This window comes from Ursus arctos, unplaced genomic scaffold, assembly GCF_023065955.2.
Source record: "Ursus arctos isolate Adak ecotype North America unplaced genomic scaffold, UrsArc2.0 scaffold_74, whole genome shotgun sequence".
Lineage (NCBI taxonomy): Eukaryota > Metazoa > Chordata > Mammalia > Carnivora > Ursidae > Ursus > Ursus arctos.
Window position 1 is genome coordinate 38,552 of NW_026623094.1, and position 11,951 is coordinate 50,502.

The window sequence follows — 11,951 nt, forward strand, 5'->3', positions numbered from 1 at the left end:
AAGGTCCACACCTTAAAAGAAAGGACCACTTCCTGGAACCAAGGACTACACCCTAGGACAAAGGGAAAAACTGAAATAGACCCACTCCAAAGTCTAAAATCAAGACTCATAGGATCAAAATGATCTGGCTGTGGTTTAAGTTCCTTCAAGAACAAAACTTGACATTTGTGAGTGGAAGATAATGAGATTTAGAGTCTCTAAATTGTATTAGCCACAATATTCAGAAGCCAATAACAATTTGCTGGCATGCTGAAAAGCGGGAAAATGTGACTCATAATATAGAGGGAAATGGTCGTGAGGAGCATGCAGATAATACAGATGTTGAAATTAGCAGACAAGGATTTAAAAATAAGTATTCTAAATACACTGAAGAATGTATGGAAAAGATAAACGTAAAAAGCAAAGAGATGGGAATTTCGAGAGAGGTGTGGAAATTCTAAAGAAAGAAACAAAATGCAAATTCTAAAACTAAACATAAACAATACCCAAAATACTGTATTGCAGAATTTCAGTGACTTGATGGATTAAGTTTGCTATTATAATCTTTAGAGCAACTACTAAAATACAGTGCAAAGAGCTCTAGGTAAAATGCCAAAAAGGAGATGAAATATAATACTAAATATAATACTAAAAATTATGCTTGGTGGGGCGCCTGGGTGTCTCAGTTGGCTGAGTATCCAATTACTGGTTTCAGCTCAGGTTGTGACTTCATGGTCCTGGGGTTGAGCCGTGGGGTGGACTGGAAGCTTGGCTCAGAGTCAGCTCGACATTCTCTCCCTCCCCATCCCCATCCCCCTCCCCCGACTTGAGCACTTGAGCGCTCATTCTCTCAAATAAACAAATAAATAAATGAATAAATAAAATCTTAAAAAAAAATGCTTGGTTGACCCAAAAGAAGCCAAGAGAGGTGATACAAAGAATAAATAGGACAAATAATAAATAGCAAGAGGGAGTACTTAAGCTCGACCATATAAAAATTACACTAAATAAAAATTATTAAATCAAATTAATTTAAAAGGCAAAGGGTAAGGGGTGCCTGGCTGGCTCAGGCAGTAAAGCATGTGACTCTTAATCTCAGGATTGTGAATTCTAGCCCCACACTGGGCATGGAGCCTACTTTAAATAGATAGATGATAGATAAAGAAAGAAAGAAAGAAGAAAGAAAGAAAGAAGGAAGGAAGGAAGGAAGGAAGGAAGGAAGGAAGGAAGGAAGGAAAGAAAGAAAGAAAGAAAGAAAGAAAGAAAGAAAGAAAGAAAGAAAGAAAGAAAGAAAGAAAGAAAGAAAGAAAGAAAGAAAAGGGCTCCTGGGTGACTCAGTCGGTTAAGGGTCTGACTCTTGATTTCGGTTCAGGTCATGATCTCAGGGTCTGGAGATCAAGCCCCATGTTGGGCTCCATGCAGGGCGTGAGCCCTGCTTAAGATTCTCTCTCCCTTTCCCTCTTCCCCTCTCAAATGAATAAATAAATAAATAATAAAAACACTAATCATAAAAAATCTGATAGGGCTATACTATTATCCGATTAGACTTTAAGGCCAGGAATACTACCATGGATGGGGAGGGACATCTCATTATCATTCTGAACAATTTGATTCCAATCAGCTTTATTTGCAATAGCATTCCCACAGTTCTTTCTTCTCATCTCCATCTGTCTATTTAATCCCAGGTACTTTTAATCCATCATCTTGGTGGGAGGGTATTGTGGGCTGAATTGTGCCATCCCTCCCAAATTCATATGTTCAAGTCCTAACTCCCAGGACCTCAGAATATTTGGAGACAGGGTCTTTATTTTTTTTTTTTAAGTTTTATTTATTTAAGTAATCTCTACATCCAACATCGGACTCAAACTCACAATCTTGAGATCAAGAGTCGCATGCTCCCCCAACTAAGCCAGCCAGGCGCCCTGAAGATAGGGTCTTTAAAGAGATAACTAAGGGACACCTGGGTGGCTCAGTTGGTTAAGCATACAACTCTTGATTTCAGCTCAGAACATGATCTCAGGGTCAGGAGATTGAGCCCCATGTTGGGCTCTGCACTCAGCGGGGAGTCTGCTTTTCTCTCTCCCTCCCCCTGCTCACATGTGTACTCTCTCTCTCTAAAATAAATAAAGTAAATCTTCTTAAAAAAAGAGATAATTAAGGGTAAATGAGCTCATTGGGGTGGACTCTAGTCCAGTATGACTAGTGTCTATCTAAGAAGAGGCAATTATGACACAGAAACACACAGAGGAAAAGCCTCATGGAAACAAAGGGGAGATGATGGTCCATCTTTGAGCCAAAGGGAGAGGCCTCAGGATGGAAACAAACTGCCAAAAGCCTCTCTATTCCATTCCATTCGCACTGACAATAAATTAGTCCATTATTTTCTGAGTATGTCTCTTTCTCGAAGTATCTTGCCATACACAATTAATACCAACCAACACAAGCTACTAACATTTGGTTTTTTAGACTCTTCTGGAGCTACAAGCTTACCAGCTCACAAGCTTACTAGGCTCATGATCTACCTTCCAAGGAATTGTCGGTGATGGTTTTCTCAATTGTTTCAGTGTGAAACAGCTTCCAAAACAGCTTTCTTGTCCCATCGGTTGACTCCTAAGTCAAAGCCACAAAAGTCAGGGTTTTGTTAAGACACACAGCATCTCTCAGCATCAGTTTCCATGTCAGTCAGAGTACGCTAACTCTTTTCTGAGGACGGCATCTGTAGTCAGTCGGAATGGTCCAGTGTTTGACCTACCATCGTAAGCTGTCCTGCAAGACAGCCTCTAACAAAACTAGGCTGTCCTGAACCCCTGGTCATAGAATCATTTCCCTTCGTATCAAGAAGGTTGGAAAATCTTCATGTGGTGTATATCCAGGCCAACTTCGAGGAGTGTGTGCTGGGAGGCCTACGGTTTTTATGAGCTTGTCTAAAACAAAAAAACATGTCAACAGGATTTATATTGGTTCCTAAGTGTGTGTGTGAAAGGATCAAGCGTGCTTTCCTTCCTGAGAAGCAGAAAATCGTTGTAAAAGTGTTGAAGGCACAAGCTCAGAGTCAGAAAGCTAAATTTAAAAATGAAGCTTTTTTGAGTAATAAAAAAAAAAAAAAACCTCAAACTCTCCTAGATTATGTCAAAATCTTAATGACATAAAATAACAAAGCTTTCTTCCTTGTTCATGCTGTATGTCTATTGCTGGTTGCTGGGCCCCTTTCACTTGACTTTCTCGCTCTGGGATCTAGGCTGATGGAGCAGTCACGATCCTGAACATGGCCAGGCTTACGAGCAGATGGATTGTTCTGGAAGGTAACAAATTGGCAATTAGATGTTCCGGTCCTGAAGTGGCATACATCCACTGATCAGAATTGATTGGACAGAAGTAGCCAGGTCGTTCCCTATCCAAGCCCAAGGGGGACAAGAAGTGCCAACAACCAGGTGTCCTCAGGTAGAGAGCAGGAAATATTTGACCAACAGCATCATCCACTGCATATGAACTATGCATGTGCTCTAGGTCTGGTGACCAGAGGCCCAACTTACTAGAGTTGCAGCCCCAGGTAGGACCCTTTCCAGACTTAAGAGGCCCCTGACCAATTTTCACAGCACAAATGTATACGAGACGCCTTCCTCCTAGTCTTTCACCAAGGAACCTGTGGTGATTTTGCCAGGTAACTGTGCCAGGTAAAGAGGAATCCCCCCAAACTTCCAGTTACAATGGACCCTCCCCCTAAGATGGAACTAATTCCTTGATACTCAGACCACCAGTTTGGCCCACCAATCAGGGCCTTGACAGCATCAGGTGACAATTGAAGCATTGACCAGAATCAACAACAGACCCAATGAAGCAGCAATCATCAGGATCATGTCCCTGGTTTCTGAACGTGTAGGTGGAACAGATGGCCCGACTGCCACGGAGCTGCTGTGACCTTAAACAGTAAGTCCACTGTCATAGGAACTGCCAAGTAGAAGCCACTGGAGTATTCCTCCTGGCCAAGGGAGTAATGGAAAGGAAATTCACTCCCCGACTCCCGAGGTTGGAGGTCATTGGAGCTGTGTTTTCCTCATCTCCTGACCTCGAGCAATCGCTCCCATGTATCATGGAGTGTGCATAAAACTAGGGGAAGTGTATCAGCGAGAAGCCAGCAGAACCTCAGATAAGAGGGGGCACACCTACTGGTACCTGAGGAGAGCCAATAACCAGGGACCAAATCCAGAGCATATTCAGAAAGTTCTCTCTGTGGTCGAAGTAGGAAACATAATCGAGAGCAATGGAAAGGGGAGTGACTTCACAAAGTAAAATAAAATAAAATAAAATAAAATAAAATAAAATAAAATAAAATAAAATATGGAAGAACAAGGGGAGTCAGAGTCTTCAAGGAAATGAGTCTCCTTTCATAACTGAAAAAGCATCATATATAACTCAATGCATGGCAACTCCTTATCAAAATATCTCAATTTTTTCCAGCTTTTATTCATCGTGAAAACGGAAAACTTTTGAGATGTAGAAGAAATAGTTATGCCTGTGTTGATCTAGCTTATTAATTTAGCTATTCATATTTTTAAATGCATATTTTATAAAGTAATATCTCAATCTACAAATGTCTCTTTTGTCCATTCCTCATGTTGTGAAACAACCCCAGTGTTTTTATGTCCCCTAGAGCCTCTTGGTGAGTCATCCGACAGGTTTCTTGAAAAACTCATTTCTTGAGAACAAAAAGCCTCGACAATTCCAATTCCCTACTTACCATCGGAAAGATCTCAAGGAAATTGGTTGTCATGTGGTGCACTTATCGTAAGTGGAAATGGGGACCCGCTTGACCACTCAGTGGAGGTGTGAAGCTGGTGTAACACCCAGAGCACTGTCTACTAAAGGGTGGGAAAAGCGAAGGACCCTGGGACTTGTCACACAGTCACAACTGCTAAGGAAATGGACAAAGGATCCATCCTGGTTGCTTAGGTTAAAAAAAAAAAAGGACGGGAACTTTGATAGATTAAAAGAAATGTAAGAGGCATGTCAACAAAATGTAATGTGTGACTAAAACAAACATTGGGGGATAATCCGGGAAATTTGATCCTCGACTGGATATTAGATGTTTTAAGCAAATGATCATTTTTTCAAAGATGAGAGTCCTCTTCTGGGGCGCCTGGCTGGCTCAGTCAGAAGAGCATGTGACTCTTGACCTCGGGGTGGTGAGTTCAAGCCCCACATGGGGTGTAGAGATTACTTAAATAGGTAAAAACTTTTTTAAAAAAAGATTCCCAGGGCGCCTGGGTGGCTCAGTCATTAGGAGTCTGCCTTCGGCTCAGGGTGTGATCCCAGGGTCCTGGGATTGAGCCCCACATCGGGCTCCCTGATCTGCTGGGAGCCTGCTTCTTCCTCTCCCACTCCCCCTGCTTGTGTTCCCTCTCTCACTGGCTGTCTCTCTCTCTGTCAAATAAATAAATAAAATCTTTTTTAAAAAATAAATTAAATAAATAAATAAGAGTCCTTTTTTTCTAGATGCACAATGTCTAGAACTTAATTTAAAATAATCCAGCAGGGACTCCTGGGTGGCTCAGTCGGTTAAGTGTCTGCCTTTGGCTTAAGTCATGATCCCAGGGTCCTGGGATCAATTCCCAAATCGGGCTCTTTGCTCAGCGGGGAGTCTGCTTCTCCCTCTGCCTGCTGCTCCCCCTGCTTGTGCTCTCTCTCTCTGACAAATAAATAAATAAAATCTTTTTTTTTAAAGATTTTATTTATTTATTTGACAAGAGAGACAGCCAGCGAGAGAGGGAACACAAGCAGGGGGAGTGGGAGAGGAAGAAGCAGGCTTCCAGTGGAGGAGCCCGATGCGGGGCTCGATCCTAGGGATCCAGGATCATGCCCTGAGCCGAAGGCAGACGCTTAACGACTGAGCCACCCAGGTGCCCCATAAATAAAATCTTTTAAAAAATAAGTAAATAAAATAAAATAATCCAGCAGCAGAAGTTGGGGAGGAAACAGGAAGTTTGTGTGCACATGTGTGTGTGTGTGTATTGGGGGGGCAGAGAGTAAAGAGGAAACAAGATTGGCCACAGTTGATAATTGGTCAAGCCGTGTGATGAGTACTTGAGGGGTGATTATACTAATCTATTTTTACGTATGACATCCTTCATATTAAAAAATAAAGTAAAATGTTTTCAAAAGTTTGTTTTTCAAACTGAGGTAATTTAGAAAATATCCTGTAATATGAGAGGCTTTTAAGGACTAGAGTATTTTTTTTTAACTAGGTCATTATTTATTAGTTTTTTGAGGCTTTAGTTATGTATAATAAGTATGGAATGCAGGACAGATACGGTCCCTTGCCCTCCCCTCCTAGCAATTTGCGAAGAATCAAGAGGCTGGTTGACAGTTGAACAATTTTTTACATTTCTGTAATACCTCAGCAGGTGTTGTCGTGTGTTATCAGAACCACCTGTCACCCCTTGCTAAAATGCTCTTCCACTTAAAAATTGTAAACAGGGACTCCTGGGTGGCTCAGTCAGTTGAGCACCTGCCTTCGGTTCAGGACATGGTCACAGGGTCCTGGGATTGAGTCCAACATCGGGCTCCCTGCTCATTGGGGAGTCTGCTTCTCCCTCTGTCTGCCACTCCCCCTGCTTGTACTCTGTATATCTCTCTCTTGCTCTCTGACAAATAAATAAAATCTTAAAAAATAATAAAAATTGTAAATAAAAATAAAACCCTGCTAATAATCTTTCTTTCTTTCTTTCTTTCTTTCTTTCTTTCTTTCTTTCTTTCTTTCTTTCTTCTTCTTCTTTTCTTTCTTTCTTTCTTTCTTTCTTTCTTTTTCTTTTTGTAGCTAGATTGAAATTTTAGCTCTAGAATTTTCTACATGTCTTCAAAAGGTCCTCCAGGGGTGCCTGGGTGGCTCAGTCAATTAGGCATCTGCCTTCAGCTCAGGTCATCATCTTAGGGTCCTGGAATTGAGCCCCACATTGGGCTTCCTGCTCAGTGGGGAGTCAGCTTCTCCCTCTCCCTCTGCCACTCCCCCTGCTTGTGCTCTCTCTCTCCCAAATAAATAAAATCTTTTTTTTTTAATTTCCTCCAGTAAGAAAGAAGGCCTGCCACTCATTCTGCATAAGGATAGGAAGGAATTCCTTTGACCACCCCCGCCCCCAGACCAGGTATCTTGAAAATTCCACTAGCTTCAGGCTGCGGCAGAAGACCCTCATGTCCCTTCCACCCTGGAAGGTCACAGACATTTCAGAGTGGTCCTTCCTTCCAAAGCAAAATGAAGCTATTTTACCAACAGTTAACTTCACAGTTTGGAGTCTTTCCCAGTCTCAGGATCCAAACAAATCACTCTTCCTCCATTGCAACCGGCCCCCAGAGCCCCCCTCAGCAACAGTGCACATCCACCTGGGGTTTGTTCTCCTTTCTCCAGTAGGACATCTTTCCTGTCTGTAGGTCCTAGTCAAAGGCACCCACGGAGCAGGACAGGCTGTCAATGTCATAGAAGATGTTGTGGTCCAGGGGCCAATCCAAACCGTTGGACATGTCTACCCGGTCAAAGTTCTCTTCCACGCAGCGGTCAGGAAGGAAGGAGTACGGGACCCCGGGTGCTGCTCCAGAACTGCCCGGGCTGTCTCCACAGCCGTGGTGCCAGCAAACTGTCTCCCAGCGGGACGCCCCTGCCCGTCATTGAACCGATTGTTTTTCTTGTCTTTATCTACTGTGGCCAGGACGACTGCTGACTGATCTTCCAGTTCAAAGCACAGAACTTTGTTCCAATGGTGGCAATGTAGCCTCCTGACTGGCGAAGGGCCACAGAGCGGGTGGGGGCATCCACAGGCACTTGCTGCACTCGCATGCCGAGCAAAGACCACTGGCAAACTTTTTGTGCAGGAATATCTACGAAGAGCGGAGAATTGGACGCCTCGTCCCACACTGGAGACTCGCCGCACTGGCCGCTCTTTGGCAAAACACAATCTTAATGGAAGACGTTGTCCTGGGGGACGTCTTGGTGCTAATGGCCCTCGGAGGGCTAGCTCAGGACTAGATCACTATTTACTCTTCTCTGAAAGAGTCTTTGAAAATGAGTAATTCTCGATATTGGTGTCTGTGTTAGTAATTTGACCAAGGTCAAATACCACGTGGTCAAGCTGGAATTTGGTCTTTGGCTCTCCCTCCTGACAGCTATGTGACACTGAGTCAAAGCCAACCACTTGTGAACCGCAAACCAGTTTATCTGACAGCCTTCTCATCTATCTTGATTTGGATCCCTTGGCTGGTTAATGAGGCAAAACTGAGCACTCATGCTGGAAAGTGGCCTACCAGCCTTGGATACTCAGTGTGTGCCATGGACATTGTCAGTGTGTGTGTGTGTGTGTGTGTGTGTGTGTGTGTGTGTGAATATGTTTTAAAGAAGAAAAAGAGGGGGCGCCTGGGTGGCTCAGTCACTAAGCGTCCGCCTTCGGCTCAGGGCATGGTCCTGGAGTTCTGGGATCGAGCCCCGTGTCAGGCTCTTCCTCTGGGAGCCTGTTTCTTCCTCTCCCACTCCCCCTGCTTGTGCTCCCTCTCTCGCTGGCTGTCTCTCTCTCTGTCAAATAAATAAATGAAATCTTTAAAATAAATAAATAAATAAATAAATAAATAAATAAAATAAAAAATAAAGAAGGAAAAGAGAACACATGTCAATCTAGAAAGTCAGTTAAGTACAGTTCGGTTAAAGGGCACTCGGCTGGCTCGGTCAGTGGAGCATGTGACTCTTGATCTCAGGGTTGTAAGTTCAAGCCTCACAGTGGGTGTAGAGAATACTTAAAAATAAGAGATCTGGGGCTCCTGGGTGGCTCAGTTGGTTAAGTGTCTGCCTTCGGCTCAGGTCATGATCCCGGCGTCCTAGGATCGAGCCGTGCATCGGACTCCCTGCTCAGTGGGGAGCCTGCTTCTCCCTCTCCCTCTGCTGCTCCCCTGCTTGTGCTCTCTGTCAAATAAATAAATAAAATCCTTTTTTTAAGATTTTATTTATTTATTTGACAGAAAGAGACAGCCAGCGAGAGAGGGAACACAAGCAGGGGGAGTGGGAGAGGAAGAAGCAGGCTCCCAGCGGAGCAGGGAACCCGATGCAGGGCTCGATCCCAGGACCCTGGGATCATGACCTGAGCTGAAGGCAGATGCTTAACCGACTGAGCCCCCCAGGCATCCCTAGAATTGTTGAATCACCATATTGTACACCTGAAACTAATATAAAAGTATGTGTTAATTATACTGGAATTAAAATTTTTAAAAAATCATTGTATTTTGGTATCAATATATGATTGCAGATCAGCTGTGCTAAGTCTTCCTGCATTCCTCAATCCTCTAGAGAGATACCAAGCTATTACACAATTTTAAACCAAGTAAAGAACTCTCACTTTCAGAAATAGTGAACTAAATAATTCAGAACTAACCTCCTACTGAAGACAACTAAAATAATTCACATGAAATATAAAAAGCTTTTTCCTAAAAACAGAAAAAAGCTAACAAATAGCAAGAATCACCTTGCCAATTATTGGCAAGAGACAATTGCTCGGAAAAGGTGAAAATCCAGAGAGGAGAGCTCAGTCGGGGGCCACTTTTGTAATCAGAAGAGGTGGCTAAAACGCTGAGGGAGCTAAGGTCATGTAAGTTGGAATCCAGAGCTTTTCAAGGCAGGGTCAACTCTGGAAAACCACTCCACGCTCAGAACTGTAATCTTGAGTGGCTGCACCCTGGAAGGAAGACTACACCGAAAATAAACTAGCTTTCTGCTGTACTTCAGCTCAGTTTCAAGTACTCCGGATGATTCAGAAAAAATCTCAAGCCCTGGAAATGCTTAAGGTGTTTCTGGTTTGCTCGTGCCCCTACACATTTGCAAAAGTCAGTGAAAACCCTTTCCACGAGAAGATGATATTATCCTAGTCTTAACATTACTCCAGTGAATTTTTCAAGTACAATTTTCAGCACACAGTCAAAGATAATCAGACATGGAAGGAAATAAAATATGAACAAGAGCCAGCATCAACAATGGACAATAGACTTTCAACAGATAGTCCAGACTGTGGAGTCATTAGACATAAATAAGAAAACAACTATCTTAGTATGGTCCTTAGGATACAAATTGAATTTTTGATACAAAATTAGAAACTAAACAAAACAGAAATCGGGGCACCTGGCTGCCTCGGTCAGGAGAGCATAAGACTCTTGATCTTGAGGTTGTGAGTACAAGCCCCATGTTGGGTGGAGAGATTACTTAAAAATAAAGTCTTGGGACGCCTGGGTGGCTCAGTTGGTTAAGCGTCTGCCATTGGCTCAGGTCATGGGGGTTCTGGGATTGAGCCCCATGTCCCCTGCTCAGCGGGGAGGACTCCTCTCCCTCCCCCCTGCTCATGCTCTCTCTCTCTGTGTCCCTCAAATAAATGAATGAATGAATGAATGAATGAATAAATAAAATCTTTTAAAAATAAAATAAAATAGAATAAAATAAAACCTTAAAAAACAACAACCATAAATTGAAGATCCAGAAGTCAAAAAATATAATGGCCTAAATTAAGATCTCAAGATATGGGTCTTGATTAGTTGAAGAAGATCGCTTTGAAGAATCCATTCAGAATTAGAAAATTCACATGTATTTAGACTTTTACTTTCTGTAGTTTGTATTACAAATCATAGGTTTGTTTAATAAAAATTTTCAGCTGCTCAGGGGCCCTTTTGCCCCCAGATCTTGGCACCTTTCATCAGAGGTGACTTTCCTCCTTGCCTGCGGGGTTAGCTTCTGTCGTATTTGCTACAGTGTTTCTTATCAGTTCCTCCCCATCTGAGAAGCCATCCCCAGGCTCAGGGGCTGCCTACACCAGGGTAGCCCCATTCTGTCCTAGACCCAGCTGTGCTGGTCACCCCTTTTTCCCTCCACCTGAACTCAGACCTAAGGTGTCTCTGCTCCTGGCCTCACCCTATCATAGGTACAACCTTCCTGGGGAAGCAGAATGTCTCTTCCCTTTGTCCCAGAGCTGCTCCTCCCTCTCTCAGAGCCAAAATTACTCCTTCTTTGGAATACAGCTCTTATCTGTTTCCCTGATCAGGAGGAAGACTTATCCCAAAACTGAAAGTCTTGCCAATCCGGAAAAAAAAAAGAAAAGGCTTGAGGGTAAGGGCAGTTCAGGGAGGGAAAACAGCATCTCCTTCTGAGATCAGAAGGCCTGGCCCCCAGGAGGGTCAGAACGGACTTGTAACAGTATAACCTAACCCCTCCACTTACTCAAGGCCCAGAGATGGTGTGACATGTCCAAGGCCACACACTGAGAAAGAACCACAGCCAGGACCAGGATGAGGGAACTCTCCTGCCACCCCTGCTCACTAAGACCCAAATCAAAGGCTGACTGTCCGCAGGCATTTGGCGGGTGTAGCGCCTTTTGAGTTCTTCCCATTAATCCGCACCATGAGGGTAAAATGGAGCAGACACAGTCCTTGCCCCCAAGGGGTGTAACTGACGAGGAACAAAAGCACAAACGAAACAGGCGCTACACTTGCATGGACTTTACCAGTCTGCATTCATTTATCCCTCACGACCCAACGGGGCAAGTAGTTTTATTATTCCCTTTTTACAGATAAACTGAGGCCGGTGAAGTTAAGTGAGTTGCCTGTAGTCTCAAAACAGATACTGTGCAAAGCTGGGATCTGAATCTAGGCTGCATAAGCTAGAGATCTGTGGGGGCGTGTATGTGAGGGGGGAAGGAAGAAGGCGGTGGCTCAGCTGAGCCTCGGAAGTACATTTTAATAGCCTGGGAAGGGAGAAAGGACAGCAGGACAGGGAGAAGAACCATATGCGCCTCCGGCAGATACAGCAGCATGGAGCCAAGTCTCTGTGCCCAAGGATCCCAAAGGCGGCGGGCATGCTTCTCTGCCGCCGCACCCCGTTTTGACCGTAGCTGTGGAGTACAGGAAGGCCCTGCGCGAAGGTGATCCACCAGTCAGTCACCTTTGATCACCTTCAACGCCTG

At 43.8% G+C, this 11,951-nt stretch overlaps 2 pseudogenes; one reads left to right on the forward strand and one right to left on the reverse strand.

Annotated features, from left to right (window-relative positions):
* The first annotated feature begins 2,710 nt into the window (after positions 1–2,710).
* LOC125281561 (60S ribosomal protein L34-like) lies at positions 2,711–3,334 on the forward strand (annotated as a pseudogene).
* Positions 3,335–7,062: 3,728 nt separating this feature from the next.
* Positions 7,063–11,378, reverse strand: LOC125281563 (regucalcin-like; annotated as a pseudogene).
* Positions 11,379–11,951: the final 573 nt, after the last annotated feature.